A 15652-nucleotide genomic window follows, 5' to 3' on the forward strand; every position below is an offset into this window, starting at 1 on the left:
GTTCTCAGCTCCTTTCTTATCTTTAATTTGAAGATCAAATTCTTACAGCAGAAGGATCCATCTAATCAACCTTGGTTTTGCTTCCTTCTTTGCCAAGAGATACTTCAACGTTGCATGATCAGAGAAGATAATTATTTTAGAACCAAGCAAATATGACCGAAATTTATCTAAAGTAAAAACTATAGCCAAAAACTCTTTTTCGATCGTAGAATAATTGCGCTGAGCTGAATTGAGTGTTTTGGATGCATAATAAATCACATGAAAGAGCTTCCCAACACGCTGCCCTAAAACTGCTCCCACTGCATAATTACTCACATCACACATAATTTCAAATGGTATTGTCTAATCAGGAGCCTGGATAATAGGGGATAATGTTAATGAAGATTTCAATTTGTCAAAAGCCTCTTTGCACTCTTCACTGAACTCAAAAGAAATATCTTTTTGCAATAGTCTAGGCAAAGGCAATGCTATCTTAGAGAAATCCTTAATGAACCTATGATAGAAACCTGCATGACCAAGAAAAGAGCGTACTTCCCTCACAGTTGTGGGGTAGGGTAAGTTCACAATTAAATCAATTTTAGATTTATCTACCTCAATACCCCTATTAGAGACAACATGACCCAAAAAAATCCCCTGTTCCACCATAAAATGACACTTCTCATAATTTAAAACAAGAATTTTCTCAATGCATCTCTTAAGAACAAAAGTTAAATGATGTAAACATGCATAAAATGAATCACCATACACAGTAAATTCATCCATGAACACCTCAATGCAACTAACAATGTAATATGAAATATGCTCATCATGCATCTCTAAAATGTGGCAGGTGCATTACAAAGCTCGAAGGACATCCTTCTAAAAGCAAAAGTTCTAAAAGGGCAAGTGAAGGTAGTCTTCTCTTGATCTTCTGGTGCAATCACAATTTGATTATATCCAGAAAAGCCATCGAGAAAGCATAAATAAGACTTGCCTGCTAACCGCTCAAGCATCTGATCAATGAATGGCAGTGGGAAGTGGTCCTTCCTTGTTGTTGAATTCAACTTGCGGTAGTCTATGCACATTCACCATCCACTTTGAATCTTTGTTGGAACCAGTTTATTATCTTGATTTGCTACCACAGTGACTCTTGATTTTTTTCGCACTACTTGGACTGGACTTACCCATTTACTGTCTGAAATTGGGTAAATAACTCCTGCATCCAGTAGCTTTAAAATCTCCTTCTTCATAACCTCCATCATCTGTGGGTTCAACCTCCTTTGAGCTTCTCTACTTGGTTTAGCCTCATCCTCCAGTAAAATCCTATGCATGCACACTGATCGACTTATACCTTTGATGTCAGCTATTGTCCATCCAGTTGCTTCCTTATGTACTCTTAGAACCCTAGTTAATCTTTCTTCTTGAATCTTTGTTAAATTACTTGAGATGATAACTGGAAGTGTCTCCTTGTCTCCCAAGTAAACATACTTCAAATGCTCAGGTAAAGGATTGAGTTCAAGAACTAGTGCCTACACCACAGAAGGTAATAATTTCATGTGAGATACAGGTAAGTCAATCTTTGATACCCCATACCTTTTTGGAACAGGAGGTAATTATTGCAATGCCATTGCTGCATCTTGAACCTCTACACTTAATGGTGGATTGGTACTGATTTCTTGAATTCCTTGACTAATCACTACTTCTAACTCATCTTCCATGCTTAACTCAAAAACATCCTGTACAAATGTATCAACAACATCAATAGAAAAAATAGAATGGTCATCAGTAGGATACTTTATGGCATCAAAGATATTAAATTTGACAGTCTCTCCATCAAACTCCATAGTTAAGGTACCATTATCCACATTAATTTTTGTCTTGGCAGTTTTTAGGAAAGGTCTTCCAAACAAAATCAATGCTAACTTTGATGTGGGAATACTATCCTCCATATCCAGAATGTAAAAATCTATAGAAAAAATCAATTCTCCAACCTGCACCAACACATCCTCAACTACTCCCAATGGGTAAGCATCAGAACGATCAGCTAATTGAATAATGACATTAGTTTCTTTCAAAGGACCCAAATTTAAAGTTTCAAAAACTGAATTTGACATAACATTAATAGATGCTCCTAAATCTGCCATTGCACGTTCAAATTTAGAATCACCTATTCTGCAGAGAATAGAAATCGAACATAGATCCTTACACTTAGGGGGTAATTTTTGCTGAATTAATGCCGACACATTTTCCCCCACACTGATCTTCTCATTATTCCTCAACTTGCTCTTTGTAGTGCATAGTTCCTCAAGGAATTTAGCATACCAAGGAACTTGTTTGATCGCATCAAGTAAAGGTATATTGACCTCCACTTTTTTGAAAGTCCCCAAAATTTCTTTCTCTTGTTCTTCTTTCTTAGTCTTAGCCAACTTGCATGGGAATGGAGGAAGAATAGAATTATTAACCTTATTCAGTTTAGGTTCAGTATTTACCTCAACTTCAGAAACTTTAGACTCTTTTGCTCCTTGCTTTTTCTTTTTCATTGGCTCATGTGGAGTCTGGTTATCAACTTCTTTCCCACTTCGCAACATTATATCACTGGCATTTTCTCTGGGGTTCATGACTGTTTGTGATGGAAGCTTTCCAGAACCTTGAGCTTCCAGCTTACTCACAGATGAGGCTAAATGACCAATCTACCTCTGTATGTTTTGAATGCTATTTCTGGTCTCCTTTTGAAACTGTTGTGTATTGTTAGCCAAAGTTTTAACAATTTCATCAAGTGACATACCTTGATTTGAGGGAGGTGGAGGTGGTTGATTCACTTGTGGTCTTTGTTGCTGGTATCAGTTTTGCACTGGTTAATTCCCATAACTCAAATTGGGATGATCTCGCCATCCTAGATTATAAGTATTAGAATAAGGATCATACCTGTGTTGTGGCTGTCTATAATGTCCTACTACATTAGCATGTTGCATTGATTCATCCTCTTGTAATGCAGGACACATGTCAGTAGCATGACCCGAACCCGAACAAATTCCACACACCTTAATAGCTCCCTACAGCCAATTGCCTCACCAAAGAAGTTAAATCAGAAATATGTTTCTCAAGGTTAGATACTTACCTCATTAACCTTCATAGGTGTGTGATCCATTCTCATACCAAACTACTGAGAATTTACTGCCATGTTAGCAATCAGCCTCCTTACCTCTTCTGGTGTCTTGTCAACTAAAGCTCCTCCACTAGCAGCATCTATCATACTGCGATCCATTGGTAGAAGTCCCTCATAGAAATACTAAATCAAAAGCTACTCACTTATTTGATGATGGGGACAGCTTGCACACAGCTTCTTAAATTGTTCCCCATACTCATACAAGCTCTCTCCATTGTACTGCTGGATGCCACAAATTTCTTTTCTTATGTTGATAGCACGGGAAGCAGGAAAATACTTCTCCAGAAATATCAGCTTCATCCCATTCCATGAGTTAACAGATCCAGAAGGAAGGTAATATAACCAATCCATAGCTGTGTCTTCCAGTGAGAAAGGGAAAGCTCGAAGCTTGATCTAGTCCTCAGAAACTCCTTGAGGTTTCATGCTGGAACGCACAACATGAAATTCCTTCAAATGCTTATGTGGATCCTCACTTGCAAGACCATGAGACTTAGGCAACAAATGGATTAGTCCAGATTTTAACTCAAAAGCAACATTTAAAGTAGGGTATTGAATACACAAAGATTGTTGGTTTAGATCAGGAGTAGCCAACTCTTTCAAAGTCCTAGCAGACATGGTTTTGTTTTTGAAATTTGAATCCAAATATGATCCAAACTTAACTCCCTTGGAGATTGGACTCCTTTAGATGTACTCGGATTCTGCTTAGCTTGCTTAGCCAATTTTCTCAACTGTTTAGCTATTTTTTCTACTTCTGGATCAAAGATCAACTCACCAGATTGAGAAGTTCTTGTCATATACAAAAAAAAAAATCAAAGTAAAAACAGAAAAATGCCTCAAAACCCTAGAAAACAATGGAATTTGGCCTCACGAGGGTGGGGCTAAGGAATCTTATATTGGTTTTGATTAGAACATCGTTTCCTTCAAAATAGGTGGGTCACCCTCCAAATTCAACCAAAATTCTTGATGAATAGTAACATCATAATTTTTTTTTCTTTTTTTCAAAACCTGAAAACAGCAACAACTCACAAATAAAATTAATAACAGAATATCCTAACACTAAAAATAAGAAATCCAATAAATTTCAGTCCCCGGCAACGGCACCAAAATTATTGATGGCTGTAGAATCCACTAGAAATTAAATTAACTGAAATCATCAATTGTGAAATATTTTTTGCAGTAAGTGGTAAATCCAGGTCAAACCCTAGAGACTAAATAATTAAATTTCATGCACTTGTGTAATGGAAAAAGAAACAAAGTTTGGGGGAGGGGGGTAATTCGCAATCCAAAGAAGAAATAAAGAATCGAAAATTAAGAACTAAAATTTAATATGAAACTCTCAAATTAAACAAACTTAAGTCTAAGGTAATTCGCATTATAATGCATTGATTCGATCATAGACAAAAGCAATACAATTATCTCTTATTGAATACTTAACGTAGATTTACCAAAAAGCGAGGTAAAATCCCTAACTTTCCTATACTCATCAATTCGAGCCCAACACTCTTGTTGACTCCAATTATTAACTGAATTGGTATTAAGCAATCCTCATCAAATTAATAACTGCTTTAAGAATAGGAAGTAGTTAAGTTGAATAATAATTTATGAAGCATAAATCATTTAATTCACCTATTGTTTCCTTAGGTTATTATCAAAAACTAGGATTATAATCAATAAAACCTAATTGCTACTCATGTTCAATCTTACACAACAATTACGGATTATGAAGATGAACTAGTAATTGATCACATTAAACAATTAACTAATAGGCCTTTTTAGCAAATCATTCAATAGATCAAAGACAATGAAATCAGAAAACAATAGATATTCAAAAGACATAAATTAAATTAAGAATCTAGCCTCACAAATCATGCAAAAGAACTTGAATTCCTTGAATTGAATTAAAAACTTAGCCACTCATGTTTATGGCTTACAGAAAATTAAAGAAGAAAATTGAAGAAATCTAAAATGTGAATGGAGAACAAAAGTCTTCCCCTTGAGTCTGCTACTGCCTCTTCTATATATAATAAATGGCCTAGGGTTAGGTTTAAGAGTCTTTCTCTCTGTCAAAAACTGCAACTAGAGCAAAATCAGGAAACTGATTATCAACGGATACAAGGCCCGTGTATCACTACACGGCCCAGGGCCGTGTAACTTACTGGAGCTGAGTGGGTATGTCTTGTATTGGCACAGAAGGTTACACGGGTCTCCAGGATTTACACGGGTCAAGTTACACGGCCTGTGTACTTTGTTTCTTCCTCGGTTCTCTGGATTTCTTTTGGCAGAATGTTACACGGGTCCATGGTTGTGCTTACACGACCCGTTTACTTTGTATCAACAATGCTTATCAATCCTTTGACTTTTCCAAGCTTCCTTCCATACTTCTATGCTCTGGGACTTCACCAAAACCCTGAAAAATACAGCAAGTCAAATTAATGTAAATGCCAAAAATTTCTCGATTTAACACAGTTATTTTAATAACTCTCTAAACATATGCCTAATAGATAATTGTACTTTAATTAACTAAATTAGGCATAAAGATACCCTAGAAGCACTAAAAGTGAAGGGATTAAAATTAATAAATTATGCACTTATTAATGACCAACAACCTACACCCATGGATATTGATCCAGTGGGAGAGCCCATGCCTATAAATAATACATCCACAACATCGATTCTTTGCAAATCTAGTAGAATATCTCATCCACCAGAGAGATATGGATTTCTTCATGAGAATGAACAAGAGTTGTTTATACATGAAGAAGTTGATCATGGAGACGATCCTACTAGTTATGAAGAAGCTATATCAGATATAGATTCTTCAAAATGGCTAGAAGCCATGAAATCTGAAATGGATTCCATGCATAAGAATCAAGTCTGGGATCTTGTAAACCCACGTGAGGGTATTGTACCCTTAGGATATAAATGAGTTTTCAAGAGAAAGATTGGTCCTAATGGGAAGGTAGAGACCTTCAAAGCTAGGCTTGTAGCAAAAGGGTTTTGCCAAAGGGAAGGAATTAATTATGAAGAAACATTCTCTCCCGTGGCCATGCTCAAATCCATAAGGATTCTTCTAGCTATTGTAGCACACTATGACTATGAGGTTTGGAAAATGGATGTCAAAACTGCTTTTCTCAATGGTGTTATTAAGGAAAACATATACATGGGACAACCCAAGGGTTTTGAATCCAAAGAAGGTTCCAAGGTGTGCAAGCTTAAGAGATCCATTTATGGTTTTAAGCAAGCTTCTAGAAGCTGGAATAAACATTTTGATGAAGCCGTTAAATCTTTCAATTTTATTCAAAACATGATGAACCATGTGTGTATAAAAAGACTAGTGGGAGTATGATTACCTTTCTAATGTTATATGTGGATGATATATTATTAATAGGCGATGATATTGGTATGCTAACATCTATAGAAACCTAGTTGTCAAGTACTTTCTTTATGAAAGGCCTTGGGGAAGCTACCTATATTATAGGAATTTGGATCTATAGAGATAAACTGAAAAGAATAATAGGTTTGTCCCAAAGGCTTTACTTGGAAAGGGTGTTGAAGAGGTTCAACATATTTGATTCCAAGAGAGGATTGTTATCAGTTAGACATGGAATTCACCTTTCTAAGGAAAAGTCTCCCAAGACTCCTAAAGAAAGGGAAAAGATGGCCAAGATTCTTTATGCTTCAACTATAAGAAGCCTAATGTATGCCATGCTGTGTACTAGGCCTGATATTGCCTACGCTGTTAGCGTGCTAGCAGGTTTCAATCCAATCCAGGTTTAGAACATTGGATAGCTGTCAAGAATATCCTTAAGTACTCGAGAAGGACTAAGGATTTATTCTTGACATATGGAGGAGGTGAACTTTAACTGGAAGGATTTACAGACTCTAATTTCTAATCAGACATTGATGACAGAAAGTCTATCTCAGGGTTTGTATTTTTGTGTAACAGAGGCATTGTCTGTTGGAAGGGTTCTAAACAGACAACTACAGCAGACTCCACAACTAAAGCCGAGTATGTTGCTGCATGCAATGCTACAAAAGAGGCTGTTTAGATCAAGAAGTTCATTTTAGAACTAGAAGTGGTTCCTTCCATTGAGTCAACAGTTCCTCTCTCCTATGACAACAATGGGGCCATTGCACAGGCAAAGGAGCCAAGGTCTCAATAGCGATCCAAACACATAGAGCAGCAATTTCATATTATCAGAGAAATAGTTGGAAGAGGTGACATCACCATGCAGAAAGTAGCTTTAGTTGATAAATTGGCTGATCCACTGACTAAGGCCATGACACAGCAATAGTTAGACAGACATCTTGAGAAGATGGGTCTTAGATACTGTAGTGAATGGCTTTAGGCCAAGTGGGAGAATGTTAGTTATGTTTGCCCTAGAGCATGCATTAATCTTGTAACTTGTAAATAACATTATAAATATATTAATGGTAATAAATATTTCATTTAAATGTTGCGTATGTATAATACATATTTATTTGAAATTGTTCATTAGCAATATGTTATATTTTTTATTCTTATGAGATAAGAATATGAGTGACAGAATATATGGGACATTTGCTACAAATCAGAGTTCACAGTTAAGGGATATTTTGGTGGGCACATTATATCCAAAGAGCTGTCACCTCTTTTTATCTCCATTGATCAGTATGAGATACTGATATATATGGAATGGTGAGTCACATGCCATCTGATATGAGAAATCGGGATAAATACAGTGGACACTTATGAGATGAGTAGGTCGAACATATGACGCACAGATAACATGAACATGGCACTTACTCAAGTCAATAAAATGTTATCTGTGTCATACTAGGGCATATAATCCTCAAACCTGAGATGAAACGGTTGTCTCTTATATGGGTGATTTGAGTTTGATACCACTTACATATCTATGCTGTGTATAGATATTCTGATGTGTGTTGGCTGAGATTAGTTATGTGTTGAGATAGGTGTTTAGTCAAGAGGGGATCCGTAGCCTTGAGTAAATAAGGTTAAAAGTCCTATGCGGATTTGAGTTGTAATTGACAAGATTAAGTTCCTAGCCAGGACAGATGACTTTGTCAAGAAAGGTATTTCTTGATGGTAAAGTCTTATATGTCGAGAATTAGATTTCAAATGAGTGCATAAGATTCCATGATAAGGGGTTTGACTCAACCATGACCCTTAATGGGATTGGGACATAATACGAAAGGATTTTAGTGCATGGTGATGTATGATTAAAGATTCAATTTAAGATATTTCTTATTGCTAATTGGGTGGCCATGGCATGCTATGCTAAGTGTTAACCATGGTCTATGAGATGTCTAAAATAATTTGAGGAAATCATTTGTGGTTTAGAGGAGTTCCAATGATATTAAGAGTTAATATCATTTCTCATTACTAGTTAGTAATGAGCCTAGTAAGTCACACACCAACACAAGTTTACTACCAAGTTAATTATGATTTAATTGATTAATTAAAGAGTTTAATTAATTAATTAATTAATTAGATTTAGTTTGTAATAAGATTGCAAAGTCCCTAGCATGACTTGAAACCAAATCTTAGATATTAGATGTGTAATATAAATTAGATTTATATTTAAAGAATTTAATATAAATTTAATGGTGAAATTAATTAATGGAGATTAATTAATAAGTTAGTTTATATATGATATAAATTAATTTGAGGGAGAAATTACAATTGTGAGTTGAGAACTCAAAAATGCATATAAGGGCAAAATGGTAATTTTACTTGGTGACATGATGCACCATGAGATGGTGACATGTGGCACTCATGTGTGTAAGCCATTTGTCTTCCATGTGATGGAAGACAACTTTATTAAGATTTAATCTTAGCTTTACCCTTAAAACAAGAAAAAGTGATATGTGGCACACTATTAAACTATTTTGTCTCTTGCATATAAATACAAGATAAAAAGATAAGAAAAGTGAGATTTTCTTTTTCTTCTTGTTTTTGTTGGATGGTGAAAAGAAGCTCTTCCTCTCTCTCAAATTTCTTCCATTGATACAAAGGAAAAAGCTTATTTTTCTTTGAATTAAAATTTCTAAAAATTGTTTCTAGTAAGATACATCCAGTATAAATCACCTAAAGCAAAACCCCTTTCATTCAAGTGGTTGGCAAGCAAAGGAAAAGATAGATTTGGGGGCTACCTAAGGTGATCTTGCTAAAAGCTTGTGGTGGACAAGCTAGAGAAGCCTCAATTGAAGCTCTTGGAGACTTCCAAAGGGAATAAGAAGTGTGATTCTGTGCCTTTGAGGTTAATTTTCTCCAATCCCTCTTTTAGCTTGGGTTTGGTTTGATTAATAGTTAAACAACAATTCTTAATGGCAAATGAATATTTTGTGCATGTTAAAAGTGTGTTTTAGCATGTCTAGGGGTGTTTAAAGCTTGGTTTGGATCATAATGCACTTACATGTATGCATGAAACCCTAGAAAATTTTGAAATCCAACCTTCTAAACCCTTTGCCCCACCCTTCCACTGCCTTCAAAACCCTTTTTTTCAAAAAACTAATCCTGTAAAACTTTCCAAGGATATAACCTGTTACAGATGTGGAAAGAAAGGCTATATTTCCAAGCAAGTTAAACAAAAAGCTTAATGAAATCTAATCAGAAGAATATGTTCGAAGTCAGATAGAAGCTCTTCTAATGGAATCATCTGAGTTTGATTCAAATCCTTCAGAGTTTTTTAAAGATTAAGGAAATTTACAAATTAATGAAATAGCAATAACTTAGGAATCAGAGATTGAGAAAGAAGTTAATGTTCTCACTAGAGATAAGAAGTTCTTGCTTGAAGTCATTTCACAAATACAAAATCTTGAGCTATAAAAGGAGCACTTAGCCAAAATCCAATAATCTTTTGACAAACCTACTTTATGAACCCCTTTTATTTCTAATCAACCTTACAATTTGACAAATATCCTTGAAAATCCCAAAGCCAAATCCTCTAGCAATTTTACCATCTAGGATCTTTAGACTAAATAAGCCATCTCAAATAAGAGATAAAACAAATTAAAACCAAACAGTCTCAAGATTCGCAAACTATCCAACTCCTTGAAAACTAACTTTTTACAAACCAACAAATTGGTAATTTGGAAAAATTATTAGAAGATTTCTTATTTGTTTTAAAACAAATCGCCTTACAAAATATTTGGTCAAAATTTGTTTGATTATTTCAAATGATTTTCGATTGGATATTATTGCACAGTTTTATACAGGAGCTTTTTACACCACAATTTAATTTTAGTATTTTTAGGCCTTAATTAATTAATGAATCTAAAATATTAAATTAAATTGCCAATTTAATGTGATCAAGCCCATAGCTCAAGCTAGTAGAAGACTAATAGTCAATGGATATTAATTAGGTGGAGTTAGACCGATTAAATAATTACCTGTATAAGTGGGTGTTATTTATTCAGTGTCTAAAATATCTACTGAAGACAAGCATGAAAGTGGAGTAATGGGCAAGTGGAGAAAGTGGTGTAGTAAGTGGTTATGGGAGTTGTGGGTGGTTACATGTGGTTATCAGAGGTTACAAGTAGTGGGCTAGTGAGAGAGAAAAGTGAAAGTGGTGGAGAAGGTGGTAATCAGCTAACTTGGCCACCAAGTAAGCTTTTTCCTATAAATTGATATGCTAGGCAGAAGCAGAAACACATAGCCAATCAATCAATATCTGACAGACACAATGTCTTAACTCAAATTTTCTCTAATTCAACAATCTTTACGTTTTCAAGCAGTCTTTTATTTTTTTTGCCAAGCAAGGGGTCTTTTATTTTTAATTCAAGTGATCAGTTTACATTTTCCCTGCACATATTTCAATTCCTATAACTAATTTTTTCAATTTTCAATGCAAATTACTACTTTTCTATTCATATTTTCTTTTAAGCAATTAGCCCATTCAATTTTCAATATTCAATTGACTTTTCAAGTAATGATTTAATTTTCTGCCAAGCGATTATTTACTTTTCATGCATAGATTTACTTTTTTAAGCGATCATTTGCTTTTCTTGCAAAGCAATCAACTTACATTTTCAATGCATAAATTTGCTTTTCCTGTAAAGCGATCAATTTACTTTTCTAATGCACATATTTAATTTTGATTCAGGTGCTCAATTTACTTTTCCAATGCAATCTTTATATTTTTTGCAATGATCAATTTACTTTTCAATGCACAAGCCTCCTGTTAATTTTTCTCAAACGATTAAGTTCTCATCCATTCTCACAAAAGCTGAATGAGTAGAGATCCTAACGAAGTGCATCCTAATGGAGTTAGCGAACTCAAGGGAAAATTAAGTCCTTTCTTTCCCTCCAATCACTTTATTTTAAAAGTTAGACTGGCACATATTTATTTCACATTGGAATTATATACGTCCTTAGCACGCCCACAATCTTGTTCACACGTGAGGAAAGGCCATATGTATTTTTGAAATGTGTAAACTAAGTAAAATCAATTATATGGGGAAATAGTTTTTGGCATGCGCAGTGGGACTCTATTTCTACTCACCTCATTCACATCCTTAGTTCATAGTTTGCAGACAAAAGTTTTAGTCATCATGCCCAAAACAAGAAGTTTTTATGAAAAAGAAGCCATGAGGTCCAACCTTGAAAAAGTAGCTGATGAAGTTGATCTCATTCTTAATGAGAATGAATAATAAGATCTTAACAATAAGTTACCCCCAGCACAAGAGGTAGCTTTAATCGCATTCGATATAACTAGCATTGGTGCTAAAATTGCTCAACAAGTCACATAATAAATTAGAGCCAGTATCAAGGCTGCTTTTGAGGCTGGTTTCAAATCCTTGTCTGTTCAACTAGAATGGTTTAACAAAGGGTCTAGAAGAAATTCACCTTAAGCTATACCACTCAGGGGGCAGACCTCAAATTTAGCTAGCTAACCATTAGCTAAATAATATGAGTCTAGTGAGGTGTAAACAACTTTAACCTAGGAGGAACCACATTGCCAGTCACGTTATAGGAGAGAGGCAACTCTAATATCTACACTTACTCAAGTAGTGAGGTCAATCATTAGTTGTTAAAGAGGTAATCTATCTACTAACACTAATCCTACACTTACCCACATGTATATAATGTTGCACATGTAAATACTTTCCTAAATAATATAGCCAATAATGCAGAGAATGCTAGGATTAATCATGTAGCACCACCACCACCAATGCATGCACCCATAGTTCATCACCTAGTATCTCTGTTGACCATAAAGCCCTTAGGACTGTAGTCCAGGAGTTGTATGGACTGTGCCTTCAATAAGTAAGCCATCCTAGGTTTTATAAACCCTGTCCCACTTGGGTGGATGGGAATAATCTTTGCCTTAGGGGCCATAAGATACTTGAGTTCAATTTGTTCTTAGGAGATGGGATACAGTCAACATTAGAACATATTGATAGGTTTACTGCTCAACGTGGTGAGCTTGCTAATTATGACGTGTTTAAGTTAAGGCTGTTTCCTAATTCCCTAATTGCAGTCACTTTTTCTTGGTATGCTTCTTTACCTAGAGAATCTGTAAATACTTGGCAAGACATGGAGCAATTATTTCACACATACTTTTACAAAATTGAACATGGAGTGTTTATTGCTGAGTTGTCCAAGATTTACCAAAGGCCAAGAGAATCTGTAGACTCATAGATTACTAGGTTCAAGAGTCTGCACAATAGTTATAAAATATTTTTATCAGAATGTGAGTTTGTCAAGTTAGCCTAATGTGATATGGATATTGAACTTAGGAAGAAGTTTTAAGGCATGGAATTTAGGGACTTTTTTGAGCTTACTGCAAAAGTAACAAGCTATGAGGAGCTGCTTAGGGAAGAAAACCAAAACAAGGAAAAACTCTATGGGCACATATTTTCAGGAAACATTTCATGATTTGAATATTACTGATTTTGTTAATATGGGAAGTTATGTGTATTCTGTTTTATCTAAATGGGTAAAACCTCCAGAACCATAGAGAAAAGTCTTTCTAACCCTCTATCACCCCGGCAACAATATTCTTTTGACATAATAAGGGCAGATGAGATTTTTTCATTTTCTTTTACAGGAAAAGTTTTTGACTCTTCCATTGGGACACAAGATGCCATTTAAAAAAGAGGTGAAGGGTAAAGACTACTGCAAATATAATGACATTTGGACTCATCATTCCAACTGCTGTTGGGCATTCAGAAATTTAGTAAAGGAGAAGATCAACAAAGGTGTTCTTAAATTCCCAGAGCAAAATGAAAACTTAATATTTATAGATGAAGACCCATTTCCACTAGTGGCAACAATCAATATCAATAATATTTCTAAAGGCACTTTTAGGGATTGGGAAAGCAAGAAATAAAACACAGAAGGATTATGGATCAAAGCTAAAGTTAGCCGGGCTCCTAAGCAATAGATCTATAAGGTTTCTAACAAACAGCAAATGAGACTAATAAGGAAAGTTGCAACTGTGGGACAAACTGCAGGACCTGGGCATCTAAAGCCAAATGCAATGGAAAGACTAGTTCAGTTTGTAGTACCATCTAGAGACATAATTTTTAGTGAATGGAGTTTGGTTTGGCACAAGAAGTTTCCTAAGCCACTAAACAGGACACAGAAAGGAAGGTTATAGGAACTAAAGGCCAAACAACACCACAGGAAGGACTTTAGTGCCAAGGATAGCATCGAAAATCAGAATTAAAATATAAAAGAGCCTCATATATCATATGCTCAGGAGTGGGATTTGCTTGGTCAACTGTTAGGCAAGTTTAACTTTTATGTCAAATACTCCAAGCCACCCTTAGCTGTTATACCACTTAGATCAATCTAGCCTATAGGATGGGGTGATGATGATGATCCATCTAATGCTCAGCTAGATCAGGAAATGCAAGGACAAGATTGTTTCATGGTTGGTGAGATCCTAATATCATTTGGCTATATAGCCACTTCAATTATACTGCCCACATTATTTCAAATACCCAATAAGAATAGTTCAGAAACTCAGGGGGCATAAAACGAATAAGCAAAATTGATTAGGGAGACATTTAAAGACAAGCCAAATGGGTGCATAAGCTCTGTTGAACTTAAGGGTCCTAATTTATATTTTGATGATAATAAATAATTAGTGTGCTACTAATCTATTTTAGACGTTTTTGTGTTAAGATTGTAGCTCTCAAATTTAAAATTATGAAATTGCTTCAAATTTAAGATTGAAAGAGAGCAATAAATTAAAGCAAAAATCATGGGAGACTCTACAGTGTAATTTTTATTTTCTTTATACTTTGTGAATCTCAATTAGTTGATTGTGTTGGCTTAAGTCTAGGTATTTTCAAAATTCTTAGTATCCTTATTTTAACTTGTTTCTTGACCAAGTGGGAGTGCAATGAAATTTTCATTTTTGGAAAATGCAATTTTTAGTTTTGAAAATATTTTTGTTGAAAAGTTTATTAAATTAGCTTTCCAATGATTCAAACGGATCGAAAATTTGAGTGTGAGACAAAAAATTATGAGTTTTCTAAGTTTTTATGCCTTTCTATCTAGTAGGGACTTCGGTAGCTAAAGTCAAGTTTTCAAACATAAGTTTTTAGTACCCCTACTTTTGGCAGCTGAAGTAAGGGACTTTGGTAACCAAACTTGCATTTTTGCAACTCAATAAAATGGGGTTTTAGGAGATTGAAGGGCTATAATTGCATTTAAGGCACCCTTAACAATCATTTTCTTGCCAAAACTATAAATAGAGATCATTTGTGACCGAAGGAAAGTTACAACAATTGATTTTTTAAGAATTTATTGAGTTTCAAAGTCTTTCCCTACTTTCTCTCTCTAAAACTTGAGCCACTTCAATTAATTTCTTGAGACCTTATTTTTGAGTTGTAATTATTATATTCTGAAAGTGAGATTTAAGTTATTGAGAATATTTATTATATCTTGAGTGTGTTAGAGCATTAATTGCTCTTATGAGAAAAGGGATTTGTAAAAGAGCAAGGGTTTTTTTCTTTACCCAAAGAAGAAATATGGTGGAGTTAACTTTCAAAGAGGGCCTTGATGAGAAGATGTAGGCTTGGAATAGCCAAAACTCTATAAATCTTTGTGTTCACCATCTTTCCTTTCTCTCTTCCTTGTGCTTGTTTTTCATTAAACTTTCTTAGCCTCCAAAATTTTTAATTAGTACCTAATTAACCCCCCTGCCCCCTCCTCTTGGGTTGCTAGAAGGGACAATAAAAGGTATTAGAGCTAGTCTCCATTTAATAAAGATTTAACCATTTTAGAGAAAAGATTAATGGCAACCCTCAATGCATAAGAAAGCTAATTGGTAGTAAAACCTCCTTTCTTTGATCTCAATGACTTTCTTTATTGGAAAAATAGGATGTATTACTTCTTTAAATCGGAAACAGTAGATTTGTAAGATGTTTAAAATGGACAATTCACCCCAACCAAAGTGGTATAAGGTGTACATTTTAAGTCATCTTCCTCCCAACCAAAGCCTTCCCCCTCTCTTTTGTTTTCTCTCTCATTATCCACCATTAAAACAA

At 34.9% G+C, this 15652-nt stretch overlaps 1 non-coding gene across 1 annotated transcript; it reads left to right on the forward strand.

The window, feature by feature from the left end:
• Window positions 1-3290: 3290 nt before the first annotated feature.
• On the forward strand, window positions 3291-3397 carry LOC131176402 (small nucleolar RNA R71). Its single transcript, XR_009146494.1, has one exon. It is a non-coding gene; the product is annotated as a small nucleolar RNA R71 (small nucleolar RNA).
• The last annotated feature ends 12255 nt before the right edge of the window (window positions 3398-15652 follow it).

This window comes from Hevea brasiliensis, unplaced genomic scaffold, assembly GCF_030052815.1.
Source record: "Hevea brasiliensis isolate MT/VB/25A 57/8 unplaced genomic scaffold, ASM3005281v1 Scaf1, whole genome shotgun sequence".
In the NCBI taxonomy this organism is placed as follows: Eukaryota; Viridiplantae; Streptophyta; class Magnoliopsida; order Malpighiales; family Euphorbiaceae; genus Hevea; species Hevea brasiliensis.